At 44.8% G+C, this 20,864-nt stretch overlaps 1 protein-coding gene and 1 long non-coding RNA gene across 2 annotated transcripts in view; one reads left to right on the top strand and one right to left on the bottom strand.

Annotated features, from left to right (window-relative positions):
• The window catches only part of CCDC65 (coiled-coil domain containing 65), a 57,734-nt gene that overhangs the window by 1,321 nt on the left and 35,549 nt on the right, over positions 1–20,864 (top strand). The gene's annotated exons all lie outside the window — the stretch shown is intronic.
• The window catches only part of LOC138793535 (uncharacterized), a 39,846-nt gene that overhangs the window by 1,841 nt on the left and 17,141 nt on the right, over positions 1–20,864 (bottom strand). The gene's annotated exons all lie outside the window — the stretch shown is intronic.

Raw genomic sequence — 20,864 nt, 5'->3', positions numbered from 1 at the left:
TAGGATAGACTAGAGATTACAAGTACGGCCCTCTGATCCAGCATGAGTGTCTGATATCACAAATGCCCCTTCTGGATAATTAGGCCAAAATTCCCACAGACACCTCCAAAGGAGGCCATACTGTTCATCCATATACTTAGGACTCATCATTGTTTACATCTACTAATATGACCCTGTAAAAAAACATTACTATAGCTGACTATAGCTGGATGGCGGCGCGGCTGTGGATATCGTGTACCTGGATTTTGCAAAAGCGTTTGACACAGTTCCTCATGGACGTCTGATGGGTAAGTTAAAGTCTATCGGTTTGGAAAATTTAATGTGTAACTGGATTGAAAACTGGCTTAATAATCGTACCCAGAGAGTGGTGGTCAATGATTCCTACTCCGAATGGTCCCCGGTAATAAGTGGTGTACCCCAAGGGTCAGTACTGGGCCCTCTTCTGTTTAACTTGTTTATTAATGATATTGAGAATGGAATTAACAGCAATGTTTCTATTTTGCAGATGACACCAAGCTTTGTAGTACAGTACAGTCTATGGAGGATGTGCAGATGTTACAGGATGACTTAGACACACTGAGTGTTTGGGCGTCCACTTGGCAAATGAGGTTCAATGTGGATAAATGTAAAGTTATGCACCTGGGTACTAATAACCCACATGCATCATATGTCCTGGGGGGAGTTATTCTGGGAGAGTCACTGATAGAGAAGGATCTGGGTGTACTTGTAGATAATAGACTACAGAACAGCACACAATGTCAGTCAGCTGCTTCTAAAGCCAGCAGGATATTGTCATGCATTAAAACAGGCATGGACTCACGGGACAGGGATATAATATTACCGCTTTATAAAGCTTTGGTGCGGCCTCATCTGGAGTATGCCGTCCAGTTTTGGAACCCGATTCATAAAAAGGATGTTCTAGAGCTGGAGAGGGTACAAAGACGGGCAACTAAACTAATAAGGGGAATGGAGCATCTTAGTTATGAGGAGAGATTAAAAGAATTACGTTTGTTTAGTCTGGAGAAGAGACGTTTAAGGGGAGATATGATTAACTTATTTAAATATATAAATGGCCCCTACAAGAAATATGGGGAAAAGATGTTCCAGGTAAAACCCCCTCAAAGGACAAGAGGGCACTGCCTCCGCCTGGAGAAAAAAAGGTTCAAACTCCGGAGGCGACAAGTCTTCTTTACCATGAGAACTGTGAATCTGTGGAACAGTCTACCACAGGATCTGGTCACAGCAAAAACAGTAGAGGGCTTCAAAACAGGGCTAGACAAGTTCTTAGAGCAAAATAATATAGATGCATATGTATAGAACCTATCACCCCTCCCCCTTCCCTGTATCCATCCCCTCCTTGGTTGAACTTGATGGACATGTGTCTTTTTTCAACCGTATTAACTATGTAACTATGTAACTATGACCAAGCTGTAACAAACAATACATATGTATTACAGTGAATGATCAAACTCTCAATTTCTTATTACGGCCTGTCTATGGCAGTCTCAAATAGGGACAAGACAGAATCAACATCTACCATCTAAACTTCTAGATACTGCAATTGCTACTGACTATGCCATCTAATTCCTACCCCAGCCATCGTTCTCTAGCTATGGCCTCTGAAAAACACAAAGCTGAGCTCTTCTCTCTTCCACTTGCTGCACAGGTTGAGCTGCACCGACTGATCAAAACTTTTAGGGTACGTTCACACTTATCGGATCCGCAGCTGATTTTCTGCTGCAGATCAGCAGCAGATTTTATTCAAATAACTGAACACAGCATCAAATCTGCTGCAGATCTGCTGCGGATCCTGTAGGTGTGAACGCACCCTTACGCCCCATCGTTCCCACTGAGCAAAGGTAGCGGAATTCCGCGACGGAATTGTCCGGCGCGGAATGCCGTTAGCCTCCCGCTCATATTGGGAGTCTATGGGAGGCACGCGCGCTCCTGCTCTGTACGCGCTGAAGAATGAACATGTTCATTCTTCAGCGCGTACAGAGCAGGAGCGCGCGCCTCCCATAGACTCCCATTATGAGCGCGAGGCTAACGGCATTCCGCGGCGGACAATTCCTTCGCGGAATTCCGCTACCTTTGCTCAGTGGGAACGGGGCCTTAGGGTAGCTTCACACGTACCGTATCGCAGTGTATTTTCTGTTGAAGATCCGCAGCAGACTTGACTAAATGAATGAACAAAACTTTAAAGTGTCACTGTCGTGAAATTTATTTTTGCAGAAATCAATAGTACAGGCGATTTTAAGAAACTTTGTAATTGGGTTTATTAGCCGAAAAATGCATTTTTATCATGAAAAAGCAGTTTGAAGCTCTCCCCCCTGTCTTCATTGTTCTCCTATGGAGAGAGCTAAATAAAAGACCAAAACAGGACAACAAAGAGTTCATCTAAAAATACCTCACCCTTTATCTCCTCTGACAGTCACCACTGACCTCTCTGAACTCTGATTACAGCTGTCACCCAGCTCAGTGCCTGTAATCCTCTGTTATCTGCTTTCTGCTGTTGGCTAACTCCCTCCTCCCCTCTCTATAGACCAGACTGGGTTGTGTCTGATACAACAAGTCACAATTTCCTGATTTTTTGCAGTGGATGGAAAAGAGGAGGGAGGGGGGGGGACCTGGGAAAATGATTTTTAAATGCAGATAATGGCATATTTGGCTAATAAACCCAATTACAAAGTTTCTTAAAATTGCCTGGACTATTGATTTCTGCAAAAAAAAAACAAAAAAAAATACGACAGTGACACTTTAAATCCGCACTGTAAAATTCGCAGCGGATTTTAAAATGTGGATTTAATGCTGTGTTCATTCATTTAGACAAATCTGCTGCGGATCCGCAACAGAAAATCAGCTGCAATACGATACGTGTGAAGCTACTAGAGATGAGCGAACCAGACGGATTTCTGGTTTGTATGAATCAGAAATCTTGGCGGCTGACTCCCGCTGTCTGCCGGCTCCGTGCAGCGGGTGGATACATTGTAAGGGACGCCTAGAAAACTGGCAATGGCTGTATCCCAGTTTTCCAGGCGTTCCTTACGATGTATCCACCCGCTGCACGGAGGGAACAGACAGCGGGATTCAGCCGCCGAGATTTCTGATTCATAAGAACCAGAAATCCTGGTCCTGGTTTCTCCTGGTCCCCATATACACATGTATGTTTGGCTTAACCAAGCAAGGTATTCTGAATGGGGAGATGGATGGCTTATCTCTAGAGATGAGTGAATTTTGAACATGCTGGAGTTTGCCCAAACAGCTGAAGAAGTTGGATGCGGTCCTAAAGAGTCCTGGAAAACATGGATAATCCTATGGCTGTATGCATTTTTTTAGGCAGCCTTAGCACTGCCTGGAGTCGGGAGGACCCCATACACACTAGTCACCTGACCCAACTCTAAAGACTAACAAGCTTTAGGGTACAAACACACACACCGTATACGCAGTGTATTTACTGCTGCGATACGCAGCAGATTAGATCTAAATAACTGAACACAGCATCAAATCTGCACCATCAAATCTGCTGCAGATCTGCTGTGTATACGGTGTGTGTGTTTGTACCCTAAGGGTACAAACACACACAGCAGATACGCAGCAGATTTGATGCTGTGTTCAGTTATATAGATCTAATCTGCTGCGTATTGCAGCAGTAAATATGCAGCGTATATGCCGTGTGTGTTTGTACCCTAAAGCTTCTTAGTCCTTAGAGTTGGGTCAGGTGTATTTTAAAGTATGTTTTGTTAAACAATGTAAGGTTTGGTTTCTAAGTAACATAAATGTTATCAATTAAATTTTTAACAAATCATAAAGGTAATAATGGCTGGTAGTTACCACACCCCATTTCATTTTCTGTAAGGAGGGGGGTGTAGGTGGCACTGGCAACTCTATTGACGCTCATTTAAAAAAAAAAAATCCCAAAAATTCCAACATGAGCAATTCTCTCTCCAAAGCAAACATCTGTGTTGTGGTATGTGGGTTCTCACGTGAATTTGAGTATTTGCTGATCCCACTAAGATGAACAGGATCAGCTCACAAAAAGTAAAGGCTTCAGAAGATTACAGAGAGACTCCGACGTCACTGCACTGGTCAAAAATGGAAGTGCACTGTGCCCAGGCAGCAGTCTCCACTTGTGTTTGCTGGCAGGGTCAGTGACACTTCTGCGGATCAGACACAGGCTCACACAGCTGTTTAGAAGCTTATTCACTACAGGCCATTATAGCTGAAACCGTCCATCTGACTGTAGGTTCCCACATGTAGGAAGGTGTTAGAAAGGGGACGGGTTTCTCACTGAGCACCTGTCTCCCACAGAGACTTGTCTGGCTCACACATTAGCTCACCCATCAGGCTGTTGACACAGGCTGTTTAGGCCTCACTATCTCTGCTGGACTCAATACCCCCTCTGGCTTTAGCAAACAGTATAATGAGTCCTGTGTTTCTACTGCCTGAGACCACATGGGGGTCTGGCTGGGGAGGTGGAGAGAAACAGGGGGCAATGGTAAGATATATAATGCTGGCTTTTTAAATGATTTGCTGATATTCAGGTTATCCGCATATACAGGTGCTGCCACCGCTGTTCTCAGCCGCAGGCTGCCATCAAAGAAGTGTTTTTGGAGTATGTAGAAGGTGATACTCACTAATGAAGATAAGTGACTGCAGAGACTGTAGTCTGTGCTTGATGGATGATAGTAAGCGTCTACAGAGACGACGGGCAGACAGCCAGGATGATGACAACAGTGAGAGCAACTCTTATGTATAAGAGCATAAACCAAAATCTTATACCCCCGTTTAAAAGCAAAATAGCCACACAAAAGTTTTAGCTTCACTTAAAGATAAAGCGAATGTACCATCAGGTACATCGCTTAGGTTTTTTTTACCTGAATAGTCTGGCGCTGGTGCGGGCACGCTGGTGGCGTGGTCCTTTTTGACCCACCGCCTGGTTCCCGTGCACAGTGCCAGTCTATTCCTGAGCACCGTCCCAGCATGAAGCACTGTAGCCAGGCATGCCAGCCACCAGTGTGACGATCTCCCCTTCCTCTTTGTGACGCCGCCCCATGGAGCGGCGTCACAGAGGGAAAGGGGTTTCGTCACACTGGGGGCTGGCATGCCCGGCCACAGTGCTTCATGCTGGGACGGTGCTCAGGTCAATTCTTTGAGCGGAGGAGAGCAAAGGCGCACAAGCCCTCCCATAGAGACACCGACTGCCACTGGAGCAGGCGGGATTCCACAGCGGAATTCCCCCCCCATTTGCTCAGTGTGAACATACTCTTAGCAATGTACCTGATGGTACATTTGTTTTAAAGACTTCAGTCTCTTCTAACTAGGTGGTGAGGGGACTTTACATGCTACAGTTTTCTCAGTAGAGATGCATACTACTCATTGTCTAGAGCAGTGATTTTCAACCAGTGTGCCGCGACACATGGTCGGGTGTGCCACGGGGAAAGTTCCCCAAACTATGGTGCCCCAGTGTTTTGTTCCCTGGCAATGCGCAGCGACCAGTGGCGGATTATAATGTGGGCTGCTGTCCGCCTCACCTACTGGCCGCCTGTAGCGCCCGGATGTGCTCCTCCTATCCAATCAGCGGAGATCGGGAGCGTGGTGCGCTGCGGCAGGCCGTGATGCACGCATCCAATGAACGTGTGCGCTCTGGCCCGCCGCAGCGCACCACGCTCCTGGTCTCCGCTGATTGGAGGAGCACGGCCAGTAGGTGAGGCGGACAGCAGCGGCGACCATCTCGGAGGAGGTGAGGAGGAAGGGGGGAGAGAAACAGGAGAAAACAATGGGGGAGAGAAACATGGGGGAGAAACAGGAGAAAACAATGGGGGAGAGAAACCTGGGGATGGGGGAGAGAAACATGGGGATGGGGGAGAGACAGGGAGAGAAGCATGGGGGAGAGAAACCTGGGGATGGGGGAGAGAAACATGGGAGAGACAAACAGGGGAGAGAAGCAGGGGGAGAGAAACATGGGGATGGGGGAGAGAAACCTGGGGATGGGGGAGAGACAGGGAGAGAAGCATGGGGGAGAGAAACCTGGGGATGGGGGAGAGAAACATGGGAGAGAGAAACAGGGGAGAGAAGCAGGGGGAGAGAAACATGGGGATGGGGGAGAGAAACAGCGGAGAAGCAGGGGGAGAGAAGTTTGGTGGAGAGAAGCAGGGGGGCGAGAAGTATGGTGGAGAGAAGCACAGGAGAAAAGCATGGGGGAGAGAAGCACAGGAGAGAAGCAGGGTGGAGAAGTATGGTGGAGAGAAGCACAGGAGAGAAGTAGGGGGGAGAAGTATGGTGGAAAGAAACACAGGAGAGAAGCACAGGGAGGAGAAGAAAACAGGCTCAGGATTCAGGAGTATAAATACATTTAAAATCTATATTATTAAGTATATGTATAATATGTATTGTTTTAGTGTCATTTTGTGCCATTTTGGTTGGTGGTGTTCCCCGGGGATTTTTTAAGTATAAAAAGTGTGCCGCGGCTCAAAAAAAGGTTAAAAATCACTGTTCTAGGTTATCTACCACTGCTCTGCTCTAAAAGCAGTGGCCTGGCTGGCTGGTGTATATAAGGAGGCAAGTTTTCTTGCACTTTAAGAGCCCTACAGGTATAACTACAGTATATTAGTTCAGATCAGAGGGGTACTCCGGCAATTTTTTTTCCTTTTAAATCAACTGGTGTCAGAAAGGTATTAGTTATATCGATGTTATTTGCTTCCAGTACTTCTTTTTATTTATATTAGATCACATAAGTAACCTGCAATAGCATATAGAGGCCTCCAATAATTCTCACTGCTCTAGTAGCATGTGAGTATCCAGTAATACTCACTATAAGTAGTAATTTATTGTTCAGAACTTTCCGGGTTAAAGTAATTGCAGCCTCCAAAAAATTCCAGAATCTACAAACGTGTAATTAGGTCTACATATTCTTACATAATCCTAATGGAAATCTGTATTGTGTCCAGATATTTCACAACCCACATAGGTGCAATAAATGTGAGAAGTTGTGAAACGCCCTGCATGGCATCAGCACATAGCAATACTCCTGTAACAATGCTAACCACTTTCACTGAATAATGCCCTATGTAATCCACCGCAGAGCATACACAATGGATCCAGGGCACAAAACTTTTGAAAGTTTTGATATAGGTGAGTGACCTCATCCGCATAATATCTGAATTTGTGAGGTTACTTCTATATATATAACATCACTTCATTAGTTCCTGAAAGGGATTCTATGGAGAACTACAAATAGGATATAGACTTACAAATCATAAATGTAACCCCTGGTGTAAATATAATAAACACACAATTGTTTATTAGTATTAAAAGTATTATGCCAAATCCACCTGAAAATGGCCTCCAGCTTTGTTCACATGGGAAAAGTCTCCTCTAATTTTAAAGCAGAATCTGCATCAACAACCACCTCCCATTGTCTTCAGTGGGAAATTCCACTTTATGATGAAAAACACATGACACTGTTTTTTTGGCATGTAAAAAAATTCACACAGAAGCTTCTTTAGAAATCAGTGGGAGTTTTATACATCCCCCTGAAAAGCCCGGCTAAGAATCTGCATGGTGGATTTGGAGGTGGAATTTTCAGGGCAGATTTTATCAGTGTGAACACTGCCTTAAGACTTTGAATCACCTTAGGGGTCAGATTGGAAACAATACAAAATATGTAAGAGAGCCCCTACCTTATATGTGCCATACTAATGTTTTTCAGCATCTTCCATCACAGCTGTTAAAGGGGTACTTTGGAGGAATAAAATTTCCTCAAATAAACCGGTGTCAGAAAGTTATATAGATTCGTAAATTACCTTTATTAAAAAAAAAAAAAAAAGTCTTCCTGCACTTAGCTGCTGTATGCCCTCCAGAAAGTGGTATATTCTTTTTTTCTGGCACACTGCTCTCTGCTGACACTTGTGTTCATGTCAGGAACTGTTCAAAGCAATAGCAAATCCCCATAGAAAACCACTACCCCTTATAAAAGGCATTTTATATACTTTCAGCCTTCAACTGTTAGGAACCGGACAGCAGGACAAGACAAGACAGTGAGCCCTAAGCTCAGCCCCGCCCACTGTCCTCTACCTATTTGCCACAATCCGCCCTAAGATGGCGGCGAGCAACTGGGCGGCAGTCCCTGCACTGGCTAGGTGGGACACAAAGACAAGACAGACAGTCAAAACACAATAAAGAATGGTCAGCAATCCGGGTCACAACAGTCTGGCAGCAAAGGTACAAAATCAGGATCCAAAAGAGTAGTCAAATAACAGGCATTATGGTCAGGGGCAGGCAGCAAGCAAGCGGGGTCAAAAGATACAAAGCAGGAATCAGGAGAAGCAAAGAAACAGAACCACAAGCAGGCAGAGACTAAGTCAATAACCAGCAATGATATCAAAGACTGAGGTAGTTATATAGGAGGGCAGAGTTCTGATCCAGAACATAATTGGACCATCCCCTGATCTCCAAGCACAGACACCTGAGAACAAAACAGATCCACTGGCAGGAAGACCTGTCAGTCACAGCAGAACCAAAACACAGATTAACCATGACATGGCCAGACAGAACTCAGCAGGTGAAGTCGGGTGTGTCTCCCAACCCAGGTGAGCAATAAACCAGAGTTCACACACAGCAAAACAAAACACAGAAACAGGATACAAGAAAATCAGTGCCTTCTCGGCCGAACAGCACGAGCAGAGGGACGCATAATGCTCTCCAGAGATACCATCCTGACATCAACAACTACAATAAAGTTATGGATAGTCTCTCACTCCATATAGATTTGGATATCTCTTCCAGCTGTCATTTTCCCTTTAAGATGCCTATAGTTGTCAGGATTTAATGATTTTCTGTACATTCAAACTAAAGCTGAAACCATGAAATGGACAGAAAAACGCATTGTGAACCCAGCCTCCTCATTCACACGTCCATAGGGCTGTCTGCAGCCATGGACCCGTAGCTACAGACAGCACTACGAATCTGCATCCGTAGTCTTCCACAGTCTTTCATTGGTGAATGGCGGTCCATAATGTCAGTTATTTTGCAGCATGAATCACAGCCCCATAATACTTACGGACATGTGAATGAATGTGTTCCTGTAGTTGTCTGTAATTGCTGATCCGCCATTATGGACATGTGAATGCGGCCTTACTGTCCCTTATAGCACTTTATCCATCATGGCAGGAGGAATGTGTAACCTTACACATCAGTGTAATAGTGCTTTCTCCTTGTGTACCAGGTAAACAAAGCAAAGAAGACATAGGAGCAGCTTATGGGGAATACAAGCACCAGACTGAAGGACATAGAATAGAGAAGCGTGGGAAGAAGCCTCCAAAATAGTAATGTTTTTTAACTGGTTTTTTAAAGGTTTTTTTTCAAGTTTGTGGAGGCTTGGTAAGGACAAAACAGTGCATTATGCTCTATTACGCTATTTTGTCCAGAAGAATGCTGGGCACCATGGCGAAAACCTGATGAACCACATTAAAGCCAATTGGGTCTTTCAGAAACAGTAAGAGTCTAGCACGTAATGGATCCACGAACGCCACCCTTTCAGTTGTACAATGTATGAAACGGCAGATGTGAACCCAACCTCCACTCTTAGGGCGCATGCACACTACGAAATTCTCGGGGATAACATGCCATGCATTCTGCCACGTGCTCGAGAATTCCGTAGTGTGAATGCACCCTTATTTATGAATATTAAGAGTATTTTTCAATGTTTTTTAAAAACATCCCCTCCAGGGTCCTGAAGTGAGTGTCTGTGTTGCCCTTGGGTGAAATCAAACCCAGGACCACAAAGCAACAGAACTGTAATATTAATTTAATACAGGAGGCAGCTAATAAGTAGAAGATCCAGTATTTGTTATTCCTGCTCATCACGTGAATTCTGCCTTCCAAATCTCTTAATATAGGAGGTGCTGACTATATGCAAAGGAATGGGCAGAGGCACGGGAAAGTCCAGAATGAGCACATGTGTAGCCTGCTATTTGTTAACCAAAGTGTCTCAGGCAACACTGGATTTGCTGAGCAACAGAAAATAGTTAAAAAATTAGGAACTGTACCTCAAAGCCAGCTATGCAAAATGACATGAACCATGTTTACAGATCGGGAGGTGAACTTTGAGCAGACAGATTAACAAACGCAAACAGAACTTAAAAAAAAATCAAGCAAACATGCATCCCGTTCTGCATAGAGAGGATATACTTATCATCAAATCAAATCAATCAAACTAACCTAACATAAAAGGGGGAATACAAGGCACAACCTGTGTGTATGACAGAGGCCTGGCATCTAAAGTCTATCAGGCTTGGGGCACTATAGGACACCATAATGCGACTAAAGGCCCTATTCCACCAACAGATCTGACGACAGATTATCTGCCAAAGATTTAAAGCCAAAACCAGGAGTGGATTTGAAAAGAGGAGAAATCCAGTCTTTCCTTTATGACCTGTTCTCAGATTATAGTCTGTTCCTGGGTTTGGCTTCAAATCTTTGGCAGATAATCTGTCGTCAGATCTGTTGGTGGAATAGGGCCTTAAGGCTGCATTCCCACGTTCCGTGATCCTGACGGATCACGGACGTGGAATGCATGTACCAGAGTCCCCCCGCGCCCGGACAGCATCTGCTATTAGATGCTGGGAGCGGGGGAGACTGTATTCATAAGTGCCACGCTGTAATGAATCAGCCGCGCGGTGCTGTTAGTACAGCGCGGCGCTTATGTATACAGTCTCCCCCGCTCCCAGCATCTAATAGCAGATGCTGTCCGGGCGCGGGGGGACTCCGGTACATGCATTCCGCGTCCGTGATCCGTCAGGATCACGGAACGTGGGAAAGCAGCCTAAACCCTGTATTTTAGAACTTCTCTTTCTAGTTGATAGGATAGAAAAAAATCTTCATTGTTAGTGGCTGATCAGAACATTATTCACGAAGGGTCTATTCACACGTCAGTATATTTTCCAATCCGCAAATTTGAGTCTGCTATTTTTCATTAGCAATCTGCAAATTTCCATCTGTATTGCATCTGTATTTTTTGCTGATCGGCAAAAATGAAAAATTATGGTTAATAATAATCTAGTCACTATTTGTGGATCGCATCCGCAAAAATAGGGATCCCATAGGGTTCTATTGGTGTGTCCGTGGAGGAATTCCAGTCCGCACTAGGGCCTGTTCTTTTTTTTTTTGCGGTACGGATCACACACAACTATAGAAGTGTGAATGGGGCCATTGAAGTACATTGATTCTATTTTCTATCCGCAATCGCGGACGTGTGAATAGGGCCTAAGTGGCCTTTAGCTCTATGGACAAGAAACCACTAAGGGCCAGTATTACACGGCCCGAATAATACAGTAAGTGAGCACTGATCTGCTAGATCGCTCACTTACAGAGCCTATTATACTCAGGGCCGTTTTAATACATTGGTGGGCCCAGTGCACAGGCCTCAAGAGTGCCCCCCCCCCCAACCCAGCGTTATCAGAATCGGAGCTCTACACACAGTATAATCCCCTGAAAATGCCCCACACTGTATTAAGAGCTCCAATACATGCGGTAGTTACCTCATAACGATATCACCATTGATACCATTATACCCTATAACAGTTACATCCATTTACTCATAGGGGGTGTCTTCTCTCATCAGAGTCTTTCACCTTTTCTTTTTCTCTCCATCCAGCCTGGGCCACCTTGAAGTCTTCCCCGGCTGTGAATCTCCTCTCAAGAATCTGCCAGAGAAATATTTTAGGCTCCAACACATTCAGCAGTAAGGTCCCCTGTACCCCTATACAGTAGTTACCCCCCTCTTTCCCCCTATATAGTAGTTACACCCCTATGTGCTCCCCCACAGCTGTGTGCTGCCCTCAGTAGTATATAGACACCTGTGTGCTGCCCCCAGTACTATAGACCACTAGGTGCTGCTCCCAGTAGTATACAGCCTCCTCTGTGCTCCCCCAGTTATATATACCCCCCCATGTGCACCCCCCAGTAGTATATAGACCCCCTGTGTGCTGCTCCCAGTACTATAGACCACTAGGTGCTGCCCCTAGTAGTATATAGCCTCCTCTGTGCTCCCCCAGTTATATATACCCCCCCCCGTGCATCCCCCAGTAGTATATATATCCCCCGTGCAGCCCCCAGTAGTATATATATCCCCTGTGCTCCCACAGTAGTATATACTCCCCCTGTGCACCCACAGTAGTATGTATATCCACTGTGCTCCCCCAGTAGTATATAGTCCCCCTGTGCATTCTCCAGTAGTATACATACCCCCCTGTGCACCATACAGTAGTATATATATACCCTGTCTTCCCCCTAGTAGTATATAGTCCCCCTGTGCACCCTCCAGTAGTATATATATCCCCTGTCTTCCCCCCAGTAGTATATATATTCCCTGTGCTCCCCCCAGTACGCTTTCCCAGTTATATATAACCCCTGTGCACCCCCCTATTTATATATATATATACCCTGTGCATCCCCGTTATATATATATATATATATATCCCCTGTGCGCCCCCGAGTAGTATATAGCCCCCATGTGCGCTCCCTGTTATATATACCCCCCTGGGCACTCCCCCAGTTATATATACCCCCCGTGCGCTCCCCCAGTTGTATATATACCCCCTGTGCACTCCCCCAGTTATATATATCCCCCTGTGCACTCCCCCAGTTATATATACCCCACTGTGCACCCCCGAGTAGTATATAGCCCCCCTGTGAACTCCCCAAGTTATATATACCCCCTGTGCACCCTCAGTAGTATATAGCCCCCCTGTGCCCTCCCCGAGTTATATATACCCCCTGTGCGCTCCTCCAGTTATATATACCCCCTGCATGCCCCCCCGTAGACCCCCGCTGTTTGCTCCCCCCTCCCATATAGCAAATTTAAAAAAAAAAAATACTCACCTGGGTCCGCGCGTTTCTCTTCACTACGATACCACTACGGAAGAGCGGCCTCTTGTGACCGCAGGCAAAGCACTGCCTGCGGCCACAAGGATGACCGACAGGGAGGGAGCCAATGGCTCCCGACTTGTCAGTGCCGCTGCTGCTGCCTGTACCTATGAGCGCTCGTTACGAGCGCTCATAGCTAGAGTACAGAGCGCAACAGCAGGCGGGGGCCCTGCAGGGGGCGCAATGGATGGGTAACTTACCCCCTGGCAGGCTGGTGGCCGGAGCCCTGTGCGACCGCAATGGTCGCACAGAGCAAAGGCCGGCCCTGCGCAGGGTGGGCCCCTTTAACCAGTGAGCCCGGTGCACGTGCACCATGTGCCCTCTGGTTAAAGCAGCCCTGATTATACTGCTCGATTATGGTGCAGCAAGGGCTGTATAGATATCATTAGTGATGTCCATGCAGCCCTTGTTTTACATAGAAAGTAATAAAAATGTAATTTACCTTTCCTGAACCAATCTTCAAAGTGACCTAAATGATTTAGTTCACTTTCCTGGCAAAGAATAGTTCAAAATGAACCAAAGCCAGGGGGCGACAGAGAGTCCAGCCCTATTACTGTCACACTGCCATCTGCTTTTCATTCCTCCATCCTGGAAAATGAAAGTAATAAAACACAGCACATGCCAGAATATACTAATCTGATAAAGAAAATAAAAACTATGAAACAGCACTGCCTATACACAGCCCATGTGTGAGAGTCTGTGAGTGAGTGAGTGTGTGTGTGAGAGAATGTTCCTCCAGCTCACCTGTAGTGTAGCCATCTTGTTAGCCCACAGCTCCAGCCTTGTTGCCAGCACTGGCTCCTGTATCCTCACTCTGTGCAGCTTCACTGCTTTTCTGCTGCCTCACACATTCACCATAGTCAATGCCTCTAACTTCCATAGGTGTCAGTGCGGAGCACAGTCATATACCTGCAATTGAACTAGACTCCTGATCGGTTCTCCTGGTTCATATAGTTCGTAGCTCACTGAGTACCTGTAACCACCACAGGTGTCACTGGTGGGCACAGTCATATACATGCGATTGAACTACACTCTTCTCATTGGTTCTCCTGGTTCATAGCTCACTGAGTGAACTAGACTTCTCCCAATTCGTTCTCATAAAGCTTAGTACTAGTTCACAGGTCCCATGACGATACCTTTGAGGGGCCTCAGAACACAGAGCTGTAAGCTGCAACCATGTTGGAGCCTGTACTGTTCTTCTCCATACTCCGCCATGTATCTCCATCACTTATGAGCCTCCTCAGGCCTAGAGTTGTAAGCTGCAGCCATGATGAAGCCTATACTGTACTTCTCTATACTCTACCAGGTATCTTGATCTTATTACAATTTTTTAGCAATGTTTTTTCTGGCATTTTGCCACCTATAGAGGATCTTGAAAAAAAAATGTCATAGCCAGAGCAGGGAATTATTCTGGAAAAACTATTACTGAGCTGAAAGACGCCAAAAATAAAAATGCCTTGCGGGTATGAATGTGGGTATGACAGCTCATATTACTCTACTGACTCCCAGAGAATGTATAGCTGCAGGGTTATTGGATAAAAAAAAAATGCAGTAAAGTTTTAAAAGTAGAAAAAAACATTGAAGTCATTTGTATATTACATAGTACATAAAATGATAATTTTGACAGTATGAGGTTGTTATATAGGTGATTGCATTGAAGAGGACCTGTCACCCCCCATTACAGCCCCCTATACTCACCTGATCCCGCCGGGTCCCGCTTCCTGATCCGGTCGGGTCACGGAGATATGAGTGCCCGAAGCCCGGCGAGCACTCACAGGAGAGTCCGATGCCGATAGAGAATGACGGAGCATCGGACTCCCCATTCATTCTCTATGAGCATCGGACTCCGTTGTAAGCGCGTGCGTCGGGCGCTCATACTGTATCTCTGTATTGAAATATTGGCAGTTACTTACTGTTATATGACGGCCATCCACTCAATTTCAACATTGTGTGAACAGATCCTTTCTGTGTTTTCAATCCACTCCTGGTTTTGGTTGCTATGAGGACCACAATACTGCCTGAAATATACTGTGTGTGAACCCAGCCTTAAAATGAACTAGATCATAGTGAACTATTCCCCAAAATGAACTAGATTTCCCATCACTACTTCTTCCGTCTCTGAAGTGACAGGTGACTTAGCCAATCACTGACCGAAAAGGGACAGCGCTGCAGCCAGTAATTGGCTGAGGACATCGGGGAGTGGACAGGTAAGTATACATGTTTATTATTTTCTTTAGACTGTCTCCAGCCGTCGGCTGTGCATCACTATTACATATAGTGACGTTCAGTCGGAGGCCGATAATTTTTAAACTTTTTTACTACCTTTCCATGCAGTCTCCTCCCAGATGTGGCTGACACTGAGAGCCTTATAGTTCCCACAATGTCTTTTTAGGTGAAATAACGGCCATTGTTTTTAAAATAACGACTGTTATTTTATAATGTAGGCGATAAATAATGATTATGATTATTTATGGCCGTCATGGTAAAAAAAAAAACAACAGTTTTTTGGTCTAAAAAATATGTTGCAGAAACAAAGCCTTAACTTGTACAACTGTGAGTAATACAATAAATATACAGTAGAGAAACCTCTTTTCTTTGGCTAAGATGTTATGAAATTTTAAAATTTCTTCCTGAAGGAAAGCTGAATCACAATATCTCTTCCTTTCTGGAAAAATGCATAGAACATTGTTGAGGCAGTTTCAGAGAGGGAAACTTTCTTGTGAAATCTAAGTATCATGTCTATTAGGTTGTAGATGTAAAGGTGTAAAGAGTGTAATGTAATGCAATATTTTATGTGAAAAATTTTTGTTTTATCATTAAAGGGGTTGTTCATTCAAGTTTTATTTTCTTTCAAATCAACTGGTGCCAGAAATGTGTAATTTACTTTCATCAGCTGCTGTATGTCCTGCAGGAAGTGGTGTATTCTCTCCAGTCTGACACAGTGCTCTCTGCTGCCACCTCTGTCCATGTCAGGAACTGTCCAGAACAGTAGCAAATCCCTGTAGAAAACCTCTCCTGCTCTCCAGACTGGAAAGAATCCCATTTCCTGCAGGACATACAGCAGATTATAAGTACTGGAAGAGACTTGAGATTTTTTAACAGAAGTAAATTAGAAATCTCCGGCACTTTCTGGCACCAGTTGATTTGAAAGAGCAAGAACCTTTTTTTTTTTTTTTTTTTTTTTTTTTGTGAACTACCCTTTAACTAAAGTGGACAAATCCATGAACAGGAGTGCTTTCCTGCGGCTTCCCTTTAGCCACTGGTCAAATCCACATCGGGCATTAATGGAATATTACATAAATATGCAATGTCATTAGCAAGACAACTTATTTAACCCTTTCCTAGACTATGCTGTAAATTAGGGATGGTCCGAACCTGGTTCAGGTCGGGTTCATATGAACCCGAACCCTCGAAAATGATTCCCTCTGTCTGCCCTCTCCGTGGAGAGGGTGAATACAGCGGGAGGACCGCCTGGAAAACTCGGATACAGCCATAACCATAGGCTGTATCCCAGTTTTCCAGACGGTCCTCCCGATGTATCCACCCGCTGCACGGAGCGGGCAGACAGTGGGAATCTGATGGCGAGCGTTCGGGTTCGTACGAACCCGAACCTCGGCAGATTCGGACCATCCCTACTGTAAATGTATGTCAAAGTGGAGTGTAACATATTGCATCAATAAGCATTTCAGCCCCAGGCTGTAACACTGCAACCAATTGTATGAACTAGAAATTACCATGTTACCAAACAATACCAGCTGCTCTTTGTTCTGAAACTACACCTCCCAGCAACAACTAGACCATTGAAACATGAATTAATAATACTGATAGACAACTGCTATTATTATTATTTTTATAGCCCCCTTGATTCCAGAGTAGACAACCCTGGCAGCCGCTACGGCTGTGTTCACACTGCATTTTTGAAATCCATTTAACATATGTGTTTTATAAATAAAAAAAAAAAACAGATGCAACTGCGTGTCATCAGTTTGGATCCGTTTTTCCCATTGATTTCCATTATAAAAAAAACGGTCAAAACGGATGCATTTTTTTTTTTTTAACAGAAGCAAAAGTAGTGTTGACTATGTTTTTCTGTCTGTTAAAAGTAACCAATTAAAAACGTTCTTTTGTTGGAATCTGATGTCAGGGAACAATCAGGAGGTCCACGTATACACTTGATAGTCAACTGATGCCTAATTTGTATGGGTACTATAATAGAGATACAGTACACAGAAAGTGATGGCAAATTGTTAGGCTATGCCGTCATTTTCCAATCAGTAGGGGTCCAGCTACCAGGACCCCCACTGATCCTGAGAATGAAAGGACAGCAGCACTCCTTTAGCATAGCGTCCCCTTCAAAGTCCATCACACTGATATGCCAGCAGTCTGTTACAATTTACATATTAAATAAGGCAACAGAAGAAGGATAACTCACAAGGGGGTAGGTTTCACTCAGTTGTAAGGCGTGGTAGAGACGGGAAGATGGGACTCTTCAGGAGTGTTAATTAAATAAGAATGTGTGGAGCCATTGTTTGCACATGGAACTTTTTTTTGTTAACAAACATATTTCTAATGACTGCATAAAATATGCAGAAGTTGGATGCAGCCCTAGGAAGTCCTAGAAAACATGGATACATCCTTTGAAGAACGTTGTAGAACATGAACAGTTCAACCTCTCTGTTCAACACTATGGGGGAGATTTATGAAAGGGTGTAAATATACACCTGGTGTAAACTGCCCACAGCAACCAATCACAGCTCCTCTTATATTTTACCAGAGCTGAAAGCTGAGCTGTGATTGGCTGCTGTGGGCAGTTTACACCAGATGTATATTTACACCCTTTCATAAATCTCTCCCCTATATGTAAATAATATATCATGGTAATAATACTAACAACCACTATATACACACACTGTGTTACAGGTAGGGAAAACAAATGTACTGCTAATTTTTATGGGCTGCCTTGACGATCTAGCGATTACCTGCGCCCCCCCCTCCCCCTGGGCTCTCACCCGCTCGCTGCCGACGTGTGTAATAGCACCGTCAGCGAGCAGGGAACAAACGCTGACAGCGCTCGTTTGCTCCTCAATATCGCCCCGTGTAACAGGGCTTAAAGAGGATGTACCACCTGGTACATCCTCTTTAACCTGAACCCACTGATCAAACAAGGAGTTTTTACATGCCTACAATCCTTCCCCATACAAAGAGCAAGGTCTGGAAAAGATCATTGATGTCAATGCAATAGTTTAGACAGGATGGCTGCCCCTATAATAATGCATTAAAAAAATACAATTGGGAAATAGAAACAGATTATAAAAATTAACCATGTCTCAGTTTCTCTCTGTAAAAGATGAATGTTAAAGAAAAAGACATAAAAAAATGACTGGATATGTGAGATAAATGGCTATTTAGACACAACTATTATGGCTATGAGCGGATATTCCTGGGTGAATCACAGAGATAATTGTACTGGCAATCAAGCCCAGACAACATTCTACTGTTGGATTGTCAAATTCTAGGGATTTTCTGTATACTATTGTATAGTACAGAGTTATACAACCTTACAATAATTGTAATTTATTTCCTCCTCTACTGACTTTAGATGCCAACAGAATTTGGGTATTACAGAGCTATGAGGGCCTGGGATTTTATGACCATTGGATCCCCACATCATTATGTGTTGCTTAGCAAGCTATAGGGCGCACACATGGAGCCTCCAATACGATTGAACAGTGTACAGTGGTACCTTGGTTTAAGAGTAACTTGGTTTAAGAGCTCACAGTTTTTCAAAATTGTGACTTGGTGTAAGAGCATTGCTTTGGTGTAAGAGCTCCCTGTACTGGGTGGGAGGGGAAGGGACATGGTCTGCATAGCGTGGTCTACAGTCCTGTACTCTGACCCAGGAAGTCTCCCTTACCCTCCAAATCATAGCAGATCCACTTCAGGCTGGGGCTTGCATCAGGGGACAGGACTGTGGAGGTAATCTCTCCATAGCTGTAACCCCTCTCTCCCCGGACAGAGAGCACTGCACTATGTTCCCACATCTGCTCTGCTCATTCCTTCATGCTCCCTGCAGTCTCTGTCCGCCCTTGTGTTTCCCATACTCATCATTACTGTACAGTAACTTATAATATCACATTCTGCTGTTTCTGGATGTTTGTTTCATTAGTTTTAAATGTTATTCAGAATAATAAATCATTTTTTGGGGGGGTGTGGAGCCAATTGTCTGCATATCAGTGATTTCTTATGGGAAAATTTGCTTTGGTTTAAAAATTGGATTTGGATTACAAGCGCGGTCTCGGAATGAATTATGCTCATAATCCAAGGCACCACTGTAAATTCAAGGCAGGTTATTTGCTACAATTACTACAATTAATAAGAGAAAAATACTGAAAATAATAAAGTACCATTTTTTTACGCTTTATAAGACACTTTGGGGGACATGTATAAAAAATGGCGAAAATGCCCTTTTTAGGCGCAGATGGGGCTGATTGGCGTGAAAATATTTGCAAAGGGTAATTTTGTGAATATTTTTTTCTCATCGGCACCATCTGCGCCACCTTCGCAGTGGGGCGGAGAGGGGACGTTACAGCAGAGGGGGCGCAGCCTCTGCGTGCACTGCATTTATCATTTTCCCAGCAGAAAAATGACACTGAAACCTACGCCAGCTCTGAGCATCTGCAGGCAACGTGATCACCGACCACGCATCTGCAGGCAACGTGCGCCAGCCAGGGGTGATGGGTAACCAGCACAGTCCTCACTAAATGACAGGAGCTCCCATGCCAGGAGCCAGCAGGAGGCAAGGGCCACGCAAAGCAGGATGGCTACAGCTGGCGGCATGTGCTGAAGACACCAGTCTGTGCCCACACACCACGAGGCCTAGTGTCCATAACGCTACCCTGTACATTGGGTGTCTAGCGGATGTGGTCACGTGTGTAAATGTGCATGTTAGGGACTTGTTTAGTGGCAGCTGTGCACGCTTGCTTCATCTAGGCAGAGTCAACATGAAGCCGGGTGAGTGAGCTGTAAGGCTTCATGGTATGTGAGAACGGACTGGTGTCTTCAGAACACGCTGCCAGCTGTAGCTATCCTGCCATGTGTGGCCCTTGCCTCCCGCTGGCTGTATGAGGGAAAAGGAGTGTTATCACCCTCATTGCACAGGAGCTCCTGTCATAGAGTGAGGACAGTGCTGGTTACCCGTCGCCCTTGGCTGGCGCATGTTGCGTGGTTGCTGGTAGGACAATCTCCCAAACCCTGACACTGATCTGACGAAGAGGCCACGCCTCGAAACGCGTTCTCTGTAATAAAAGTTAAATTATTATCTTCACTACGACTCCCATCAGTGCAGTAGGGACTAAAAATATACTCATCACCTTGTTACTACTTTGCTGTTCAGCGCCAGAAATTCTGGGATCTTCGAGACAGCTGTGCCTCAAGCCTGCTTCCTTGTTTGGATCTCCCCAACTCTAAACTACACAGCCTGTACATGACATGTAAAATAGGTGAACTCTGCAGTGTGAACAGAGGCCAGGGCTAGACAGTGGCTGTACACGTGAATTATAGAGATGGTACAGTTGGTAAAACTGCCCAGTACAGAGCATTGGTAGTCCCCATCTTTTCTGGCTTTGGCTATTTCCTTAATGTCTGATAAATCTGGCAGACTCACATATCAAGAGATCAAAGACCCTGTGCCACCACTAGAACATCCAAAGCCTTCAAGAAGTTGTCGTCTACAAGGAAATGCCGGCCTTGCCAATCACTGCTTGAGGTGGGGGTCAGGGTTGGCACCCTCTCTTACAGTTCTGCAAGCTCCTGTAACCCTGTCATCAGTGGACAATTTTCCAGTGTATTAATATAAAGCAGGACAACCAACTCTCAGTTGCAAAAAACATGATACCCTGTATTTAGAAAATAATTCACACGAATATAGCAAAAACAATATA

Source organism: Dendropsophus ebraccatus, chromosome 5 (genome assembly GCF_027789765.1).
Source record: "Dendropsophus ebraccatus isolate aDenEbr1 chromosome 5, aDenEbr1.pat, whole genome shotgun sequence".
Classification (NCBI taxonomy): domain Eukaryota; kingdom Metazoa; phylum Chordata; class Amphibia; order Anura; family Hylidae; genus Dendropsophus; species Dendropsophus ebraccatus.
Note: the sequence above shows the minus strand (reverse complement) of the source record. Positions and strands in the feature narration are given on the sequence as shown.